We start from the raw sequence: 22,476 nt of genomic DNA, 5'->3' as shown, positions 1-22,476 counted from the left end.
AGTTGCCTTGCACTCTGTCATTAAATCGATTAGTATCGTGAGAAAGTACCACTGAAAGAGTAATGCAATTTGTGTTAGCAGTGAAGACAGTTTCGCAAAAATATTCGCTTGTTTTGAGAGTCTTCAAGACCTGCTACCAGCTCCAATCAGCGCCATTTATCCCACACATTAGAGAAGTGTGTTTCATAGGTATGCCTATAAGACACTAAACTCGGAATGTGTGAACATGGCGACAATACGTGCCATCACGTCTTGCTGCCGCCTAGCGGCAGCTGTGTGAACCTGCTGCTGCTGCTCTGGGTGGATGCTGCGAGAGCAAGCGACTCTACGATCTAAGTTTTACATCCAATACTGCCAAATAATACAGTTAACAGAGCTGCCACTTACTAAGAACGACACCTCGCAGTAATTAATTCACAGATTAGCACTCGGCAGGCCTTGTGTTCCTCGCCAGAGCTGCGTAAAGCTACGTCCAAGCCGAACCATATTTGACGCGACGCCATAACTATATATACAATTTCAGAGGGCTCCTCGAATGTACTCGCTTCGGCGGTACATATACTAAAATTGGAACGATACAGAGAAGATTAGCATGGCCCCTGCGCAAGGATGACACGCAAAATCGTGAAGCGTTCCACATTTTTTTCGCAATCTCACTCTCTCATGTCTCACATCAGCTGCTAATACCCTCAGCCACCTACACAAGTTTCGCTTCATATCTGCACCCACTTGTCACAAACTATGCTGTCCATTTACGCAGTTCTCCACCACTCTCTTTCATTCACAACAGAACATGATAAAACTGGCAATAAACCTATCCCTTACATCACCAATGCACATCTAAAATGTCACTCTAATAACAACTCAGCAAGCACACCAAAACCACAACTACACTGACACAAGTACATGTCACTAGCACCCCTTCAGTTCATTCACAAACCTGACACAAATCACAGCCAGTCTAAGACTAAGCCTAGCACAGGCAAAAGCCTCTTCTCTTCCTCAGTATCACACTCTGCTGTCACAACATCTCTTCCTACTGTCTCAATCACGTCATTACATAACACACACCTACTGCCACACACAACATTTGGAAACCTTACATCAACTTTACACAAGATAGCTGCATGTTCCAAATCTTTCTCACTCACATACTTTCACTCACACTACTGCTTAAATACACTCTAGCGCTCTAAAATTGGCTTGCATTACCTAATATTTATTTTTCTCTAACGCCTACAAAGCTTCTGGTGCCTGTATGCCACTATCACATACTGACTGCACACAGACCCACAACATTTAACTTTATTCATCTTCATGGCTGCAGCTGATGCCATAATTGTTTCAGCACCATAAATAAACATGTGAAGGAAGATGTCTCTTTAATCATTAAGTGTGCAAGCTACCCCTTTAGAGGAAGTTCATTTAACATTATGTTTCAAGTAACTTTCCTAGTGGCCTTGCTATCCAGCTGCAGCCTCATAATACAGACTGCAGGTGACACCTCATCAGATTCTTAACTGAAGCATATCTGCCTGTGTAATAAGCCACTGCCCTTCACCTAAAAACCAACTATTACAGCAAATCTGTGGTGCACAAGCATGTCATGTACAAATTTCACTGGTGTGACGCACAAAGTATTTTCCCACATGTCTGGCAATCTGCCACTACATATAGTTACCTAGCTTAAATTCAAAAGTGTCAGCCAATGAATACCACAACACTGAAGTGTTTAGAAAGCAGACCAGTATGCTAGTATTAACATATAGTATTTAGATGTGAGGCTCTACTATTTTGACAGCACTTTGAATCCCATCAATGTCATACAAGTCGATGCTGTTCACAATTACAGCTGATGCACCTCTCATCCTGTGTCTAGCAGAAAGATTGGACAAACCCTGCATGCAATATTCATCATGTCACATACACAGAAGCTCTAGCACATAAGCAGATACAGAGGCAGTCAAGACACAAAACACTAGCAAGCTTCAGGATTTTGGAATAGACAGCAACATCACAAACCAGTTTGTGTCACATGACACCAGTAGCTACTCAGTTATTAACTGCTTTCAGATACTAAATCTATCACTCTTCGTTTTGCACTAGCAATTCTTCCTGTAATAACAACATTCACCAAACTGGATTACATCTGACTGACATTTCACAGGAACATAACTACAGCTACTAACACAATGCTAACCTGGTTTCTCTTACCACATGTCCCCTCAACATTTTAGGCTCATTCACACATCTCCATCACAGTGTTTCACTGTTGCCAAGTAGACCTGCCCTGTGTAAACTTGGATCAACACAAATATATCACCTGGTATTGTACTGAAAACGGAACTATGTCCATCATTCCTACTACTACCTCACACAACTCGCATTCACCCATCCATGCGCTAGTAGTGACCTACACTGCTGTGTTTCAAAGTGTGCAATATGAATGGTGTTTTTAATGGTTCGTGAGGCTACTGTGTCTCTTTTTGCAGTCACTATTGTCTTCTGGCGCCATTGGATGAATAGGAGTTACTCAATAATTTAGATGGTCACACACTGTGTCTTCTTGTGCTGTACTTGATGTGTGAGTTAAAAGTTGCCTTGCACTCTGTCATTAAATCGATTAGTATCGTGAGAAAGTACCACTGAAAGAGTAATGCAATTTGTGTTAGCAGTGAAGACAGTTTCGCAAAAATATTCGCTTGTTTTGAGAGTCTTCAAGACCTGCTACCAGCTCCAATCAGCGCCATTTATCCCACACATTAGAGAAGTGTGTTTCATAGGTATGCCTATAAGACACTAAACTCGGAATGTGAGAACATGGCGACAATACGTGCAATCACGTCTTGCTGCCGCCTAGCGGCAGCTGTGTGAACCTGCTGCTGCTGCTCTGGGTGGATGCTGCGAGAGCAAGCGACTCTACGATCTAAGTTTTACATCCAATACTGCCAAATAATACAGTTAACAGAGCTGCCACTTACTAAGAACGACACCTCGCAGTATTTAATTCACAGATTAGCACTCGGCAGGCCTTGTGTTCCTCGCCAGAGCTGCGTAAAGCTACGTCCAAGCCGAACCATATTTGACGCGACGCCATAACTATATATACAATTTCAGAGGGCTCCTCGAATGTAGTCGCTTCGGCGGTACATATACTAAAATTGGAACGATACAGAGAAGATTAGCATGGCCCCTGCGCAAGGATGACACGCAAAATCGTGAAGCGTTCCACATTTTTTTCGCAATCTCACTCTCTCATGTCTCACATCAGCTGCTAATACCCTCAGCCACCTACACAAGTTTCGCTTCATATCTGCACCCACTTGTCACAAACTATGCTGTCCATTTACGCAGTTCTCCTCCACTCTCTTTCATTCACAACAGAACATGATAAAACTGGCAATAAACCTATCCCTTACATCACCAATGCACATCTAAAATGTCACTCTAATAACAATTCAGCAAGCACACCAAAACCACAACTACACTGACACAAGTACATGTCACTAGCACCCCTTCAGTTCATTCACAAACCTGACACAAATCACAGCCAGTCTAAGACTAAGCCTAGCACAGGCAAAAGCCTCTTCTCTTCCTCAGTATCACACTCTGCTGTCACAACATCTCTTCCTACTGTCTCAATCACGTCATTTCATAACACACACCTACTGCCACACACAACATTTGGAAACCTTACATCAACTTTACACAAGATAGCTGCATGTTCCAAATCTTTCTCACTCACATACTTTCACTCACACTACTGCTTAAATACACTCTAGCGCTCTAAAATTGGCTTGCATTACCTAATATTTATTTTTCTCTAACGCCTACAAAGCTTCTGGTGCCTGTATGCCACTACCACATACTGACTGCACACAGACCCACAACATTTAACTTTATTCATCTTCATGGCTGCAGCTGATGCCATAATTGTTTCAGCACCATAAATAAACATGTGAAGGAAGATGTCTCTTTAATCATTAAGTGTGCAAGCTACCCCTTTACAGGAAGTTCATTTAACATTATGTTTCAAGTAACTTTCCTAGTGGCCTTGCTATCCAGCTGCAGCCTCATAATACAGACTGCAGGTGACACCTCATCAGATTCTTAACTGAAGCATATCTGCCTGTGTAATAAGCCACTGCCCTTCACCTAAAAACCAACTATTACAGCAAATCTGTGGTGCACAAGCATGTCATGTACAAATTTCACTGGTGTGACGCACAAAGTATTTTCCCACATGTCTGGCAATCTGCCACTACATATAGTTACCTAGCTTAAATTCAAAAGTGTCAGCCAATGAATACCACAACACTGAAGTGTTTAGAAAGCAGACCAGTATGCTAGTATTAACATATAGTATTTAGATGTGAGGCTCTACTATTTTGACAGCACTTTGAATCCCATCAATGTCATACAAGTCGATGCTGTTCACAATTACAGCTGATGCACCTCTCATCCTGTGTCTAGCAGAAAGATTGGACAAACCCTGCATGCAATATTCATCATGTCACATACACAGAAGCTCTAGCACATAAGCAGATACAGAGGCAGTCAAGACACAAAACACTAGCAAGCTTCAGGATTTTGGAATAGACAGCAACATCACAAACCAGTTTGTGTCACATGACACCAGTAGCTACTCAGTTATTAACTGCTTTCAGATACTAAATCTATCACTCTTTGTTTTGCACTAGCAATTCTTCCTGTAATAACAACATTCACCAAACTGGATTACATCTGACTGACATTTCACAGGAACATAACTACAGCTACTAACACAATGCTAACCTGGTTTCTCTTACCACATGTCCCCTCAACATTTTAGGCTCATTCACACATCTCCATCACAGTGTTTCACTGTTGCCAAGTAGACCTGCCCTGTGTAAACTTGGATCAACACAAATATATCACCTGGTATTGTACTGAAAACGGAACTATGTCCATCATTCCTACTACTACCTCACACAACTCGCATTCACCCATCCATGCGCTAGTAGTGACCTACACTGCTGTGTTTCAAAGTGTGCAATATGAATGGTGTTTTTAATGGTTCGTGAGGCTACTGTGTCTCTTTTTGCAGTCACTATTGTCTTCTGGCGCCATTGGATGAATAGGAGTTACTCAATAATTTACATGGTCACACACTGTGTCTTCTTGTGCTGTACTTGATGTGTGAGTTAAAAGTTGCCTTGCACTCTGTCATTAAATCGATTAGTATCGTGAGAAAGTACCACTGAAAGAGTAATGCAATTTGTGTTAGCAGTGAAGACAGTTTCGCAAAAATATTCGCTTGTTTTGAGAGTCTTCAAGACCTGCTACCAGCTCCAATCAGCGCCATTTATCCCACACATTAGAGAAGTGTGTTTCATAGGTATGCCTATAAGACACTAAACTCGGAATGTGAGAACATGGCGACAATACGTGCCATCACGTCTTGCTGCCGCCTAGCGGCAGCTGTGTGAACCTGCTGCTGCTGCTCTGGGTGGATGCTGCGAGAGCAAGCGACTCTACGATCTAAGTTTTACATCCAATACTGCCAAATAATACAGTTAACAGAGCTGCCACTTACTAAGAACGACACCTCGCAGTAATTAATTCACAGATTAGCACTCGGCAGGCCTTGTGTTCCTCGCCAGAGCTGCGTAAAGCTACGTCCAAGCCGAACCATATTTGACGCGACGCCATAACTATATATACAATTTCAGAGGGCTCCTCGAATGTACTCGCTTCGGCGGTACATATACTAAAATTGGAACGATACAGAGAAGATTAGCATGGCCCCTGCGCAAGGATGACACGCAAAATCGTGAAGCGTTCCACATTTTTTTCGCAATCTCACTCTCTCATGTCTCACATCAGCTGCTAATACCCTCAGCCACCTACACAAGTTTCGCTTCATATCTGCACCCACTTGTCACAAACTATGCTGTCCATTTACGCAGTTCTCCTCCACTCTCTTTCATTCACAACAGAACATGATAAAACTGGCAATAAACCTATCCCTTACATCACCAATGCACATCTAAAATGTCACTCTAATAACAACTCAGCAAGCACACCACAACTACACTGACACAAGTACATGTCACTAGCACCCCTTCAGCTCATTCACAAACCTGACACAAATCACAGCCAGTCTAAGACTAAGCCTAGCACAGGCAAAAGCCTCTTCTCTTCCTCAGTATCACACTCTGCTGTCACAACATCTCTTCCTACTGTCTCAATCACGTCATTTCATAACACACACCTACTGCCACACACAACATTTGGAAACCTTACATCAACTTTACACAAGATAGCTGCATGTTCCAAATCTTTCTCACTCACATACTTTCACTCACACTACTGCTTAAATACACTCTAGCGCTCTAAAATTAGCTTGCATTACCTAATATTTATTTTTCTCTAACGCCTACAAAGCTTCTGGTGCCTGTATGCCACTATCACATACTGACTGCACACAGACCCACAACATTTAACTTTATTCATCTTCATGGCTGCAGCTGATGCCATAATTGTTTCAGCACCATAAATAAACATGTGAAGGAAGATGTCTCTTTAATCATTAAGTGTGCAAGCTACCCCTTTACAGGAAGTTCATTTAACATTATGTTTCAAGTAACTTTCCTAGTGGCCTTGCTATCCAGCTGCAGCCTCATAATACAGACTGCAGGTGACACCTCATCAGATTCTTAACTGAAGCATATCTGCCTGTGTAATAAGCCACTGCCCTTCACCTAAAAACCAACTATTAAAGCAAATCTGTGGTGCACAAGCATGTCATGTACAAATTTCACTGGTGTGACGCACAAAGTATTTTCCCACATGTCTGGCAATCTGCCACTACATATAGTTACCTAGCTTAAATTCAAAAGTGTCAGCCAATGAATACCACAACACTGAAGTGTTTAGAAAGCAGACCAGTATGCTAGTATTAACATATAGTATTTAGATGTGAGGCTCTACTATTTTGACAGCACTTTGAATCCCATCAATGTCATACAAGTCGATGCTGTTCACAATTACAGCTGATGCACCTCTCATCCTGTGTCTAGCAGAAAGATTGGACAAACCCTGCATGCAATATTCATCATGTCACATACACAGAAGCTCTAGCACATAAGCAGATACAGAGGCAGTCAAGACACAAAACACTAGCAAGCTTCAGGATTTTGGAATAGACAGCAACATCACAAACCAGTTTGTGTCACATGACACCAGTAGCTACTCAGTTATTAACTGCTTTCAGATACTAAATCTATCACTCTTTGTTTTGCACTAGCAATTCTTCCTGTAATAACAACATTCACCAAACTGGATTACATCTGACTGACATTTCACAGGAACATAACTACAGCTACTAACACAATGCTAACCTGGTTTCTCTTACCACATGTCCCCTCAACATTTTAGGCTCATTCACACATCTCCATCACAGTGTTTCACTGTTGCCAAGTAGACCTGCCCTGTGTAAACTTGGATCAACACAAATATATCACCTGGTATTGTACTGAAAACGGAACTATGTCCATCATTCCTACTACTACCTCACACAACTCGCATTCACCCATCCATGCGCTAGTAGTGACCTACACTGCTGTGTTTCAAAGTGTGCAATATGAATGGTGTTTTTAATGGTTCGTGAGGCTACTGTGTCTCTCTTTGCAGTCACTATTGTCTTCTGGCGCCATTGGATGAATAGGAGTTACTCAATAATTTACATGGTCACACACTGTGTCTTCTTGTGCTGTACTTGATGTGTGAGTTAAAAGTTGCCTTGCACTCTGTCATTAAATCGATTAGTATCGTGAGAAAGTACCACTGAAAGAGTAATGCAATTTGTGTTAGCAGTGAAGACAGTTTCGCAAAAATATTCGCTTGTTTTGAGAGTCTTCAAGACCTGCTACCAGCTCCAATCAGCGCCATTTATCCCACACATTAGAGAAGTGTGTTTCATAAGTATGCCTATAAGACACTAAACTCGGAATGTGTGAACATGGCGACAATACGTGCCATCACGTCTTGCTGCCGCCTAGCGGCAGCTGTGTGAACCTGCTGCTGCTGCTCTGGGTGGATGCTGCGAGAGCAAGCGACTCTACGATCTAAGTTTTACATCCAATACTGCCAAATAATACAGTTAACAGAGCTGCCACTTACTAAGAACGACACCTCGCAGTAATTAATTCACAGATTAGCACTCGGCAAGCCTTGTGTTCCTCGCCAGAGCTGCGTAAAGCTACGTCCAAGCCGAACCATATTTGACGCGACGCCATAACTATATATACAATCTCAGAGGGCTCCTCGAATGTACTCGCTTCGGCGGTACATATACTAAAATTGGAACGATACAGAGAAGATTAGCATGGCCCCTGCGCAAGGATGACACGCAAAATCGTGAAGCGTTCCACATTTTTTTCGCAATCTCACTCTCTCATGTCTCACATCAGCTGCTAATACCCTCAGCCACCTACACAAGTTTCGCTTCATATCTGCACCCACTTGTCACAAACTATGCTGTCCATTTACGCAGTTCTCCTCCACTCTCTTTCATTCACAACAGAACATGATAAAACTGGCAATAAACCTATCCCTTACATCACCAATGCACATCTAAAATGTCACTCTAATAACAACTCAGCAAGCACACCAAAACCACAAGTACATGTCACTAGCACCCCTTCAGCTCATTCACAAACCTGACACAAATCACAGCCAGTCTAAGACTAAGCCTAGCACAGGCAAAAGCCTCTTCTCTTCCTCAGTATCACACTCTGCTGTCACAACATCTCTTCCTACTGTCTCAATCACGTCATTTCATAACACACACCTACTGCCACACACAACATTTGGAAACCTTACATCAACTTTACACAAGATAGCTGCATGTTCCAAATCTTTCTCACTCACATACTTTCACTCACACTACTGCTTAAATACACTCTAGCGCTCTAAAATTAGCTTGCATTACCTAATATTTATTTTTCTCTAACGCCTACAAAGCTTCTGGTGCCTGTATGCCACTATCACATACTGACTGCACACAGACCCACAACATTTAACTTTATTCATCTTCATGGCTGCAGCTGATGCCATAATTGTTTCAGCACCATAAATAAACATGTGAAGGAAGATGTCTCTTTAATCATTAAGTGTGCAAGCTACCCCTTTACAGGAAGTTCATTTAACATTATGTTTCAAGTAACTTTCCTAGTGGCCTTGCTATCCAGCTGCAGCCTCATAATACAGACTGCAGGTGACACCTCATCAGATTCTTAACTGAAGCATATCTGCCTGTGTAATAAGCCACTGCCCTTCACCTAAAAACCAACTATTACAGCAAATCTGTGGTGCACAAGCATGTCATGTACAAATTTCACTGGTGTGACGCACAAAGTATTTTCCCACATGTCTGGCAATCTGCCACTACATATAGTTACCTAGCTTAAATTCAAAAGTGTCAGCCAATGAATACCACAACACTGAAGTGTTTAGAAAGCAGACCAGTATGCTAGTATTAACATATAGTATTTAGATGTGAGGCTCTACTATTTTGACAGCACTTTGAATCCCATCAATGTCATACAAGTCGATGCTGTTCACAATTACAGCTGATGCACCTCTCATCCTGTGTCTAGCAGAAAGATTGGACAAACCCTGCATGCAATATTCATCATGTCACATACACAGAAGCTCTAGCACATAAGCAGATACAGAGGCAGTCAAGACACAAAACACTAGCAAGCTTCAGGATTTTGGAATAGACAGCAACATCACAAACCAGTTTGTGTCACATGACACCAGTAGCTACTCAGTTATTAACTGCTTTCAGATACTAAATCTATCACTCTTTGTTTTGCACTAGCAATTCTTCCTGTAATAACAACATTCACCAAACTGGATTACATCTGACTGACATTTCACAGGAACATAACTACAGCTACTAACACAATGCTAACCTGGTTTCTCTTACCACATGTCCCCTCAACATTTTAGGCTCATTCACACATCTCCATCACAGTGTTTCACTGTTGCCAAGTAGACCTGCCCTGTGTAAACTTGGATCAACACAAATATATCACCTGGTATTGTACTGAAAACGGAACTATGTCCATCATTCCTACTACTACCTCACACAACTCGCATTCACCCATCCATGCGCTAGTAGTGACCTACACTGCTGTGTTTCAAAGTGTGCAATATGAATGGTGTTTTTAATGGTTCGTGAGGCTACTGTGTCTCTCTTTGCAGTCACTATTGTCTTCTGGCGCCATTGGATGAATAGGAGTTACTCAATAATTTAGATGGTCACACACTGTGTCTTCTTGTGCTGTACTTGATGTGTGAGTTAAAAGTTGCCTTGCACTCTGTCATTAAATCGATTAGTATCGTGAGAAAGTACCACTGAAAGAGTAATGCAATTTGTGTTAGCAGTGAAGACAGTTTCGCAAAAATATTCGCTTGTTTTGAGAGTCTTCAAGACCTGCTACCAGCTCCAATCAGCGCCATTTATCCCACACATTAGAGAAGTGTGTTTCATAAGTATGCCTATAAGACACTAAACTCGGAATGTGTGAACATGGCGACAATACGTGCCATCACGTCTTGCTGCCGCCTAGCGGCAGCTGTGTGAACCTGCTGCTGCTGCTCTGGGTGGATGCTGCGAGAGCAAGCGACTCTACGATCTAAGTTTTACATCCAATACTGCCAAATAATACAGTTAACAGAGCTGCCACTTACTAAGAACGACACCTCGCAGTAATTAATTCACAGATTAGCACTCGGCAAGCCTTGTGTTCCTCGCCAGAGCTGCGTAAAGCTACGTCCAAGCCGAACCATATTTGACGCGACGCCATAACTATATATACAATTTCAGAGGGCTCCTCGAATGTACTCGCTTCGGCGGTACATATACTAAAATTGGAACGATACAGAGAAGATTAGCATGGCCCCTGCGCAAGGATGACACGCAAAATCGTGAAGCGTTCCACATTTTTTTCGCAATCTCACTCTCTCATGTCTCACATCAGCTGCTAATACCCTCAGCCACCTACACAAGTTTCGCTTCATATCTGCACCCACTTGTCACAAACTATGCTGTCCATTTACGCAGTTCTCCTCCACTCTCTTTCATTCACAACAGAACATGATAAAACTGGCAATAAACCTATCCCTTACATCACCAATGCACATCTAAAATGTCACTCTAATAACAACTCAGCAAGCACACCAAAACCACAAGTACATGTCACTAGCACCCCTTCAGCTCATTCACAAACCTGACACAAATCACAGCCAGTCTAAGACTAAGCCTAGCACAGGCAAAAGCCTCTTCTCTTCCTCAGTATCACACTCTGCTGTCACAACATCTCTTCCTACTGTCTCAATCACGTCATTTCATAACACACACCTACTGCCACACACAACATTTGGAAACCTTACATCAACTTTACACAAGATAGCTGCATGTTCCAAATCTTTCTCACTCACATACTTTCACTCACACTACTGCTTAAATACACTCTAGCGCTCTAAAATTAGCTTGCATTACCTAATATTTATTTTTCTCTAACGCCTACAAAGCTTCTGGTGCCTGTATGCCACTATCACATACTGACTGCACACAGACCCACAACATTTAACTTTATTCATCTTCATGGCTGCAGCTGATGCCATAATTGTTTCAGCACCATAAATAAACATGTGAAGGAAGATGTCTCTTTAATCATTAAGTGTGCAAGCTACCCCTTTACAGGAAGTTCATTTAACATTATGTTTCAAGTAACTTTCCTAGTGGCCTTGCTATCCAGCTGCAGCCTCATAATACAGACTGCAGGTGACACCTCATCAGATTCTTAACTGAAGCATATCTGCCTGTGTAATAAGCCACTGCCCTTCACCTAAAAACCAACTATTACAGCAAATCTGTGGTGCACAAGCATGTCATGTACAAATTTCACTGGTGTGACGCACAAAGTATTTTCCCACATGTCTGGCAATCTGCCACTACATATAGTTACCTAGCTTAAATTCAAAAGTGTCAGCCAATGAATACCACAACACTGAAGTGTTTAGAAAGCAGACCAGTATGCTAGTATTAACATATAGTATTTAGATGTGAGGCTCTACTATTTTGACAGCACTTTGAATCCCATCAATGTCATACAAGTCGATGCTGTTCACAATTACAGCTGATGCACCTCTCATCCTGTGTCTAGCAGAAAGATTGGACAAACCCTGCATGCAATATTCATCATGTCACATACACAGAAGCTCTAGCACATAAGCAGATACAGAGGCAGTCAAGACACAAAACACTAGCAAGCTTCAGGATTTTGGAATAGACAGCAACATCACAAACCAGTTTGTGTCACATGACACCAGTAGCTACTCAGTTATTAACTGCTTTCAGATACTAAATCTATCACTCTTTGTTTTGCACTAGCAATTCTTCCTGTAATAACAACATTCACCAAACTGGATTACATCTGACTGACATTTCACAGGAACATAACTACAGCTACTAACACAATGCTAACCTGGTTTCTCTTACCACATGTCCCCTAAACATTTTAGGCTCATTCACACATCTCCATCACAGTGTTTCACTGTTGCCAAGTAGACCTGCCCTGTGTAAACTTGGATCAACACAAATATATCACCTGGTATTGTACTGAAAACGGAACTATGTCCATCATTCCTACTGCTACCTCACACAACTCGCATTCACCCATCCATGCGCTAGTAGTGACCTACACTGCTGTGTTTCAAAGTGTGCAATATGAATGGTGTTTTTAATGGTTCGTGAGGCTACTGTGTCTCTTTTTGCAGTCACTATTGTCTTCTGGCGCCATTGGATGAATAGGAGTTACTCAATAATTTACATGGTCACACACTGTGTCTTCTTGTGCTGTACTTGATGTGTGAGTTAAAAGTTGCCTTGCACTCTGTCATTAAATCGATTAGTATCGTGAGAAAGTACCACTGAAAGAGTAATGCAATTTGTGTTAGCAGTGAAGACAGTTTCGCAAAAATATTCGCTTGTTTTGAGAGTCTTCAAGACCTGCTACCAGCTCCAATCAGCGCCATTTGTCCCACACATTAGAGAAGGGTGTTTCATAGGTATGCCTATAAGACACTAAACTCGGAATGTGAGAACATGGCGACAATACGTGCCATCACGTCTTGCTGCCGCCTAGCGTCAGCTGTGCGAACCTGCTGCTGCTGCTCTGGGTGGATGCTGCGAGAGCAAGCGACTCTACGATCTAAGTTTTACATCCAATACTGCCAAATAATACAGTTAACAGAGCTGCCACTTACTAAGAACGACACCTCGCAGTAATTAATTCACAGATTAGCACTCGGCAGGCCTTGTGTTCCTCGCCAGAGCTGCGTAAAGCTACGTCCAAGCCGAACCATATTTGACGCGACGCCATAACTATATATACAATTTCAGAGGGCTCCTCGAATGTACTCGCTTCGGCGGTAAATATACTAAAATTGGAACGATACAGAGAAGATTAGCATGGCCCCTGCGCAAGGATGACACGCAAAATCGTGAAGCGTTCCACATTTTTTTCGCAATCTCACTCTCTCATGTCTCACATCAGCTGCTAATACCCTCAGCCACCTACACAAGCTTCGCTTCATATCTGCACCCACTTGTCACAAACTATGCTGTCCATTTACGCAGTTCTCCTCCACTCTCTTTCATTCACAACAGAACATGATAAAACTGGCAATAAACCTATCCCTTACATCACCAATGCACATCTAAAATGTCACTCTAATAACAACTCAGCAAGCACACCAAAACCACAACTACACTGACACAAGTACATGTCACTAGCACCCCTTCAGCTCATTCACAAACCTGGCACAAATCACAGCCAGTCTAAGACTAAGCCTAGCACAGGCAAAAGCCTCTTCTCTTCCTCAGTATCACACTCTGCTGTCACAACATCTCTTCCTACTGTCTCAATCACGTCATTTCATAACACACACCTACTGCCACACACAACATTTGGAAACCTTACATCAACTTTACACAAGATAGCTGCATGTTCCAAATCTTTCTCACTCACATACTTTCACTCACACTACTGCTTAAATACACTCTAGCGCTCTAAAATTAGCTTGCATTATCTAATATTTACTTTTCTCTAACGCCTACAAAGCTTCTGGTGCCTGTATGCCACTATCACATACTGACTGCACACAGACCCACAACATTGAACTTTATTCATCTTCATGGCTGCAGCTGATGCCATAATTGTTTCAGCACCATAAATAAACATGTGAAGGAAGATGTCTCTTTAATCATTAAGTGTGCAAGCTACCCCTTTACAGGAAGTTCATTTAACATTATGTTTCAAGTAACTTTCCTAGTGGCCTTGCTATCCAGCTGCAGCCTCATAATACAGACTGCAGGTGACACCTCATCAGATTCTTAACTGAAGCATATCTGCCTGTGTAATAAGCCACTGCCCTTCACCTAAAAACCAACTATTACAGCAAATCTGTGGTGCACAAGCATGTCATGTACAAATTTCACTGGTGTGACGCACAAAGTATTTTCCCACATGTCTGGCAATCTGCCACTACATATAGTTACCTAGCTTAAATTCAAAAGTGTCAGCCAATGAATACCACAACACTGAAGTGTTTAGAAAGCAGACCAGTATGCTAGTATTAACATATAGTATTTAGATGTGAGGCTCTACTATTTTGACAGCACTTTGAATCCCATCAATGTCATACAAGTCGATGCTGTTCACAATTACAGCTGATGCACCTCTCATCCTGTGTCTAGCAGAAAGATTGGACAAACCCTGCATGCAATATTCATCATGTCACATACACAGAAGCTCTAGCACATAAGCAGATACAGAGGCAGTCAAGACACAAAACACTAGCAAGCTTCAGGATTTTGGAATAGACAGCAACATCACAAACCAGTTTGTGTCACATGACACCAGTAGCTACTCAGTTATTAACTGCTTTCAGATACTAAATCTATCACTCTTTGTTTTGCACTAGCATTTCTTCCTGTAATAACAACATTCACCAAACTGGATTACATCTGACTGACATTTCACAGGAACATAACTACAGCTACTAACACAATGCTAACCTGGTTTCTCTTACCACATGTCCCCTCAACATTTTAGGCTCATTCACACATCTCCATCACAGTGTTTCACTGTTGCCAAGTAGACCTGCCCTGTGTAAACTTGGATCAACACAAATATATCACCTGGTATTGTACTGAAAACGGAACTATGTCCATCATTCCTACTACTACCTCACACAACTCGCATTCACCCATACATGCGCTAGTAGTGACCTACACTGCTGTGTTTCAAAGTGTGCAATATGAATGGTGTTTTTAATGGTTCGTGAGGCTACTGTGTCTCTTTTTGCAGTCACTATTGTCTTCTGGCGCCATTGGATGAATAGGAGTTACTCAATAATTTAGATGGTCACACACTGTGTCTTCTTGTGCTGTACTTGATGTGTGAGTTAAAAGTTGCCTTGCACTCTGTCATTAAATCGATTAGTATCGTGAGAAAGTACCACTGAAAGAGTAATGCAATTTGTGTTAGCAGTGAAGACAGTTTCGCAAAAATATTCGCTTGTTTTGAGAGTCTTCAAGACCTGCTACCAGCTCCAATCAGCGCCATTTGTCCCACACATTAGAGAAGTGTGTTTCATAGGTATGCCTATAAGACACTAAACTCGGAATGTGAGAACATGGCGACAATACGTGCCATCACGTCTTGCTGCCGCCTAGCGGCAGCTGTGTGAACCTGCTGCTGCTGCTCTGGGTGGATGCTGCGAGAGCAAGCGACTCTACGATCTAAGTTTTACATCCAATACTGCCAAATAATACAGTTAACAGAGCTGCCACTTACTAAGAACGACACCTCGCAGTAATTAATTCACAGATTAGCACTCGGCAGGCCTTGTGTTCCTCGCCAGAGCTGCGTAAAGATACGTCCAAGCCGAACCGTATTTGACGCGACGCCATAACTATATATACAATTTCAGAGGACTCCTCGAATGTACTTGCTTCGGCGGTACATATACTAAAATTGGAACGATACAGAGAAGATTAGCATGGCCCCTGCGCAAAGATGACACGCAAAATCGTGAAGCGTTCCACATTTTTTTCGCAATCTCACTCTCTCATGTCTCACATCAGCTGCTAATACCCTCAGCCACCTACACAAGTTTCGCTTCATATCTGCACCCACTTGTCACAAACTATGCTGTCCATTTACGCAGTTCTCCTCCACTCTCTTTCATTCACAACAGAACATGATAAAACTGGCAATAAACCTATCCCTTACATCACCAATGCACATCTAAAATGTCACTCTAATAACAACTCAGCAAGCACACCAAAACCACAAGTACATGTCACTAGCACCCCTTCAGCTCATTCACAAACCTGACACAAATCACAGCCAGTCTAAGACTAAGCCTAGCACAGGCAAAAGCCTCTTCTCTTCCTCAGTATCACACTCTGCTGTCACAACATCTCTTCCTACTGTCTCAATCACGTCATTTCATAACACACACCTACTGCCACACACAACATTTGGAAACCTTACATCAACTTTACACAAGATAGCTGCATGTTCCAAATCTTTCTCACTCACATACTTTCACTCACACTACTGCTTAAATACACTCTAGCGCTCTAAAATTAGCTTGCATTACCTAATATTTATTTTTCTCTAACGCCTACAAAGCTTCTGGTGCCTGTATGCCACTATCACATACTGACTGCACACAGACCCACAACATTTAACTTTATTCATCTTCATGGCTGCAGCTGATGCCATAATTGTTTCAGCACCATAAATAAACATGTGAAGGAAGATGTCTCTTTAATCATTAAGTGTGCAAGCTACCCCTTTACAGGAAGTTCATTTAACATTATGTTTCAAGTAACTTTCCTAGTGGCCTTGCTATCCAGCTGCAGCCTCATAATACAGACTGCAGGTGACACCTCATCAGATTCTTAACTGAAGCATATCTGCCTGTGTAATAAGCCACTGCCCTTCACCTAAAAACCAACTATTACAGCAAATCTGTGGTGCACAAGCATGTCATGTACAAATTTCACTGGTGTGACGCACAAAGTATTTTCCCACATGTCTGGCAATCTGCCACTACATATAGTTACCTAGCTTAAATTCAAAAGTGTCAGCCAATGAATACCACAACACTGAAGTGTTTAGAAAGCAGACCAGTATGCTAGTATTAACATATAGTATTTAGATGTGAGGCTCTACTATTTTGACAGCACTTTGAATCCCATCAATGTCATACAAGTCGATGCTGTTCACAATTACAGCTGATGCACCTCTCATCCTGTGTCTAGCAGAAAGATTGGACAAACCCTGCATGCAATATTCATCATGTCACATACACAGAAGCTCTAGCACATAAGCAGATACAGAGGCAGTCAAGACACAAAACACTAGCAAGCTTCAGGATTTTGGAATAGACAGCAACATCACAAACCAGTTTGTGTCACATGACACCAGTAGCTACTCAGTTATTAACTGCTTTCAGATACTAAATCTATCACTCTTTGTTTTGCACTAGCATTTCTTCCTGTAATAACAACATTCACCAAACTGGATTACATCTGACTGACATTTCACAGGAACATAACTACAGCTACTAACACAATGCTAACCTGGTTTCTCTTACCACATGTCCCCTCAACATTTTAGGCTCATTCACACATCTCCATCACAGTGTTTCACTGTTGCCAAGTAGACCTGCCCTGTGTAAACTTGGATCAACACAAATATATCACCTGGTATTGTACTGAAAACGGAACTATGTCCATCATTCCTACTACTACCTCACACAACTCGCATTCACCCATACATGCGCTAGTAGTGACCTACACTGCTGTGTTTCAAAGTGTGCAATATGAATGGTGTTTTTAATGGTTCGTGAGGCTACTGTGTCTCTTTTTGCAGTCACTATTGTCTTCTGGCGCCATTGGATGAATAGGAGTTACTCAATAATTTAGATGGTCACACACTGTGTCTTCTTGTGCTGTACTTGATGTGTGAGTTAAAAGTTGCCTTGCACTCTGTCATTAAATCGATTAGTATCGTGAGAAAGTACCACTGAAAGAGTAATGCAATTTGTGTTAGCAGTGAAGACAGTTTCGCAAAAATATTCGCTTGTTTTGAGAGTCTTCAAGACCTGCTACCAGCTCCAATCAGCGCCATTTCTCCCACACATTAGAGAAGTGTGTTTCATAGGTATGCCTATAAGACACTAAACTCGGAATGTGAGAACATGGCGACAATACGTGCCATCACGTCTTGCTGCCGCCTAGCGGCAGCTGTGTGAACCTGCTGCTGCTGCTCTGGGTGGATGCTGCGAGAGCAAGCGACTCTACGATCTAAGTTTTACATCCAATACTGCCAAATAATACAGTTAACAGAGCTGCCACTTACTAAGAACGACACCTCGCAGTAATTAATTCACAGATTAGCACTCGGCAGGCCTTGTGTTCCTCGCCAGAGCTGCGTAAAGATACGTCCAAGCCGAACCGTATTTGACGCGACGCCATAACTATATATACAATTTCAGAGGACTCCTCGAATGTACTTGCTTCGGCGGTACATATACTAAAATTGGAACGATACAGAGAAGATTAGCATGGCCCCTGCGCAAGGATGACACGCAAAATCGTGAAGCGTTCCACATTTTTTTCGCAATCTCACTCTCTCATGTCTCACATCAGCTGCTAATACCCTCAGCCACCTACACAAGTTTCGCTTCATATCTGCACCCACTTGTCACAAACTATGCTGTCCATTTACGCAGTTCTCCTCCACTCTCTTTCATTCACAACAGAACATGATAAAACTGGCAATAAACCTATCCCTTACATCACCAATGCACATCTAAAATGTCACTCTAATAACAACTCAGCAAGCACACCAAAACCACAACTACACTGACACAAGTACATGTCACTAGCACCCCTTCAGCTCATTCACAAACCTGACACAAATCACAGCCAGTCTAAGACTAAGCCTAGCACAGGCAAAAGTCTCTTCTCTTCCTCAGTATCACACTCTGCTGTCTCAACATCTCTTCCTACTGTCTCAATCACGTCATTTCATAACACACACCTACTGCCACACACAACATTTGGAAACCTTACATCAACTTTACACAAGATAGCTGCATGTTCCAAATCTTTCTCACTCACATACTTTCACTCACACTACTGCTTAAATACACTCTAGCGCTCTAAAATTAGCTTGCATTATCTAATATTTACTTTTCTCTAACGCCTACAAAGCTTCTGGTGCCTGTATGCCACTATCACATACTGACTGCACACAGACCCACAACATTGAACTTTATTCATCTTCATGGCTGCAGCTGATGCCATAATTGTTTCAGCACCATAAATAAACATGTGAAGGAAGATGTCTCTTTAATCATTAAGTGTGCAAGCTACCCCTTTACAGGAAGTTCATTTAACATTATGTTTCAAGTAACTTTCCTAGTGGCCTTGCTATCCAGCTGCAGCCTCATAATACAGACTGCAGGTGACACCTCATCAGATTCTTAACTGAAGCATATCTGCCTGTGTAATAAGCCACTGCCCTTCACCTAAAAACCAACTATTACAGCAAATCTGTGGTGCACAAGCATGTCATGTACAAATTTCACTGGTGTGACGCACAAAGTATTTTCCCACATGTCTGGCAATCTGCCACTACATATAGTTACCTAGCTTAAATTCAAAAGTGTCAGCCAATGAATACCACAACACTGAAGTGTTTAGAAAGCAGACCAGTATGCTAGTATTAACATATAGTATTTAGATGTGAGGCTCTACTATTTTGACAGCACTTTGAATCCCATCAATGTCATACAAGTCGATGCTGTTCACAATTACAGCTGATGCACCTCTCATCCTGTGTCTAGCAGAAAGATTGGACAAACCCTGCATGCAATATTCATCATGTCACATACACAGAAGCTCTAGCACATAAGCAGATACAGAGGCAGTCAAGACACAAAACACTAGCAAGCTTCAGGATTTTGGAATAGACAGCAACATCACAAACCAGTTTGTGTCACATGACACCAGTAGCTACTCAGTTATTAACTGCTTTCAGATACTAAATCTATCACTCTTTGTTTTGCACTAGCAATTCTTCCTGTAATAACAACATTCACCAAACTGGATTACATCTGACTGACATTTCACAGGAACATAACTACAGCTACTAACACAATGCTAACCTGGTTTCTCTTACCACATGTCCCCTCAACATTTTAGGCTCATTCACACATCTCCATCACAGTGTTTCACTGTTGCCAAGTAGACCTGCCCTGTGTAAACTTGGATCAACACAAATATATCACCTGGTATTGTACTGAAAACGGAACTATGTCCATCATTCCTACTACTACCTCACACAACTCGCATTCACCCATCCATGCGCTAGTAGTGACCTACACTGCTGTGTTTCAAAGTGTGCAATATGAATGGTGTTTTTAATGGTTCGTGAGGCTACTGTGTCTCTTTTTGCAGTCACTATTGTCTTCTGGCGCCATTGGATGAATAGGAGTTACTCAATAATTTAGATGGTCACACACTGTGTCTTCTTGTGCTGTACTTGATGTGTGAGTTAAAAGTTGCCTTGCACTCTGTCATTAAATCGATTAGTATCGTGAGAAAGTACCACTGAAAGAGTAATGCAATTTGTGTTAGCAGTGAAGACAGTTTCGCAAAAATATTCGCTTGTTTTGAGAGTCTTCAAGACCTGCTACCAGCTCCAATCAGCGCCATTTATCCCACACATTAGAGAAGTGTGTTTCATAGGTATGCCTATAAGACACTAAACTCGGAATGTGAGACAATGGCGACAATACGTGCCATCACGTCTTGCTGCCGCCTAGCGGCAGCTGTGTGAACCTGCTGCTGCTGCTCTGGGTGGATGCTGCGAGAGCAAGCGACTCTACGATCTAAGTTTTACATCCAATACTGCCAAATAATACAGTTAACAGAGCTGCCACTTACTAAGAACGACACCTCGCAGTAATTAATTCACAGATTAGCACTCGGCAGGCCTTGTGTTCCTCGCCAGAGCTGCGTAAAGATACGTCCAAGCCGAACCGTATTTGACGCGACGCCATAACTATATATACAATTTCAGAGGACTCCTCGAATGTACTTGCTTCGGCGGTACATATACTAAAATTGGAACGATACAGAGAAGATTAGCATGGCCCCTGCGCAAGGATGACACGCAAAATCGTGAAGCGTTCCACATTTTTTTCGCAATCTCACTCTCTCATGTCTCACATCAGCTGCTAATACCCTCAGCCACCTACACAAGTTTCGCTTCATATCTGCACCCACTTGTCACAAACTATGCTGTCCATTTACGCAGTTCTCCTCCACTCTCTTTCATTCACAACAGAACATGATAAAACTGGCAATAAACCTATCCCTTACATCACCAATGCACATCTAAAATGTCACTCTAATAACAACTCAGCAAGCACACCAAAACCACAACTACACTGACACAAGTACATGTCACTAGCACCCCTTCAGCTCATTCACAAACCTGACACAAATCACAGCCAGTCTAAGACTAAGCCTAGCACAGGCAAAAGTCTCTTCTCTTCCTCAGTATCACACTCTGCTGTGTCAACATCTCTTCCTACTGTCTCAATCACGTCATTTCATAACACACACCTACTGCCACACACAACATTTGGAAACCTTACATCAACTTTACACAAGATAGCTGCATGTTCCAAATCTTTCTCACTCACATACTTTCACTCACACTACTGCTTAAATACACTCTAGCGCTCTAAAATTAGCTTGCATTACCTAATATTTATTTTTCTCTAACGCCTACAAAGCTTCTGGTGCCTGTATGCCACTATCACATACTGACTGCACACAGACCCACAACATTGAACTTTATTCATCTTCATGGCTGCAGCTGATGCCATAATTGTTTCAGCACCATAAATAAACATGTGAAGGAAGATGTCTCTTTAATCATTAAGTGTGCAAGCTACCCCTTTACAGGAAGTTCATTTAACATTATGTTTCAAGTAACTTTCCTAGTGGCCTTGCTATCCAGCTGCAGCCTCATAATACAGACTGCAGGTGACACCTCATCAGATTCTTAACTGAAGCATATCTGCCTGTGTAATAAGCCACTGCCCTTCACCTAAAAACCAACTATTACAGCAAATCTGTGGTGCACAAGCATGTCATGTACAAATTTCACTGGTGTGACGCACAAAGTATTTTCCCACATGTCTGGCAATCTGCCACTACATATAGTTACCTAGCTTAAATTCAAAAGTGTCAGCCAATGAATACCACAACACTGAAGTGTTTAGAAAGCAGACCAGTATGCTAGTATTAACATATAGTAT

At 42.0% G+C, this 22,476-nt stretch overlaps 9 non-coding genes across 9 annotated transcripts; all 9 read left to right on the top strand.

Moving 5' to 3' along the window:
* Nucleotides 1-537: 537 nt before the first annotated feature.
* Nucleotides 538-644, top strand: LOC126417578 (U6 spliceosomal RNA). Its single transcript, XR_007575666.1, has one exon. It is a non-coding gene; the product is annotated as a U6 spliceosomal RNA (small nuclear RNA).
* Nucleotides 645-3,131: 2,487 nt separating this feature from the next.
* On the top strand, nucleotides 3,132-3,238 carry LOC126417648 (U6 spliceosomal RNA). The gene has a single exon (XR_007575728.1). It is a non-coding gene; the product is annotated as a U6 spliceosomal RNA (small nuclear RNA).
* Nucleotides 3,239-5,725: 2,487 nt separating this feature from the next.
* On the top strand, nucleotides 5,726-5,832 carry LOC126417576 (U6 spliceosomal RNA). Its single transcript, XR_007575665.1, has one exon. It is a non-coding gene; the product is annotated as a U6 spliceosomal RNA (small nuclear RNA).
* A 2,481-nt stretch (nucleotides 5,833-8,313) lies between these two features.
* LOC126417574 (U6 spliceosomal RNA) lies at nucleotides 8,314-8,420 on the top strand. Its single transcript, XR_007575664.1, has one exon. It is a non-coding gene; the product is annotated as a U6 spliceosomal RNA (small nuclear RNA).
* A 2,473-nt stretch (nucleotides 8,421-10,893) lies between these two features.
* Nucleotides 10,894-11,000, top strand: LOC126417573 (U6 spliceosomal RNA). The gene has a single exon (XR_007575663.1). It is a non-coding gene; the product is annotated as a U6 spliceosomal RNA (small nuclear RNA).
* A 2,473-nt stretch (nucleotides 11,001-13,473) lies between these two features.
* On the top strand, nucleotides 13,474-13,580 carry LOC126417658 (U6 spliceosomal RNA). Its single transcript, XR_007575737.1, has one exon. It is a non-coding gene; the product is annotated as a U6 spliceosomal RNA (small nuclear RNA).
* Nucleotides 13,581-16,067: 2,487 nt separating this feature from the next.
* Nucleotides 16,068-16,174, top strand: LOC126417649 (U6 spliceosomal RNA). The gene has a single exon (XR_007575729.1). It is a non-coding gene; the product is annotated as a U6 spliceosomal RNA (small nuclear RNA).
* Nucleotides 16,175-18,647: 2,473 nt separating this feature from the next.
* LOC126417623 (U6 spliceosomal RNA) lies at nucleotides 18,648-18,754 on the top strand. Its single transcript, XR_007575706.1, has one exon. It is a non-coding gene; the product is annotated as a U6 spliceosomal RNA (small nuclear RNA).
* Nucleotides 18,755-21,241: 2,487 nt separating this feature from the next.
* Nucleotides 21,242-21,348, top strand: LOC126417621 (U6 spliceosomal RNA). The gene has a single exon (XR_007575705.1). It is a non-coding gene; the product is annotated as a U6 spliceosomal RNA (small nuclear RNA).
* The last annotated feature ends 1,128 nt before the right edge of the window (nucleotides 21,349-22,476 follow it).

The sequence above is a fragment of the Schistocerca serialis genome, chromosome 8 (assembly GCF_023864345.2).
Source record: "Schistocerca serialis cubense isolate TAMUIC-IGC-003099 chromosome 8, iqSchSeri2.2, whole genome shotgun sequence".
Taxonomy (NCBI): Eukaryota; Metazoa; Arthropoda; class Insecta; order Orthoptera; family Acrididae; genus Schistocerca; species Schistocerca serialis.
Note: the sequence above shows the minus strand (reverse complement) of the source record. Positions and strands in the feature narration are given on the sequence as shown.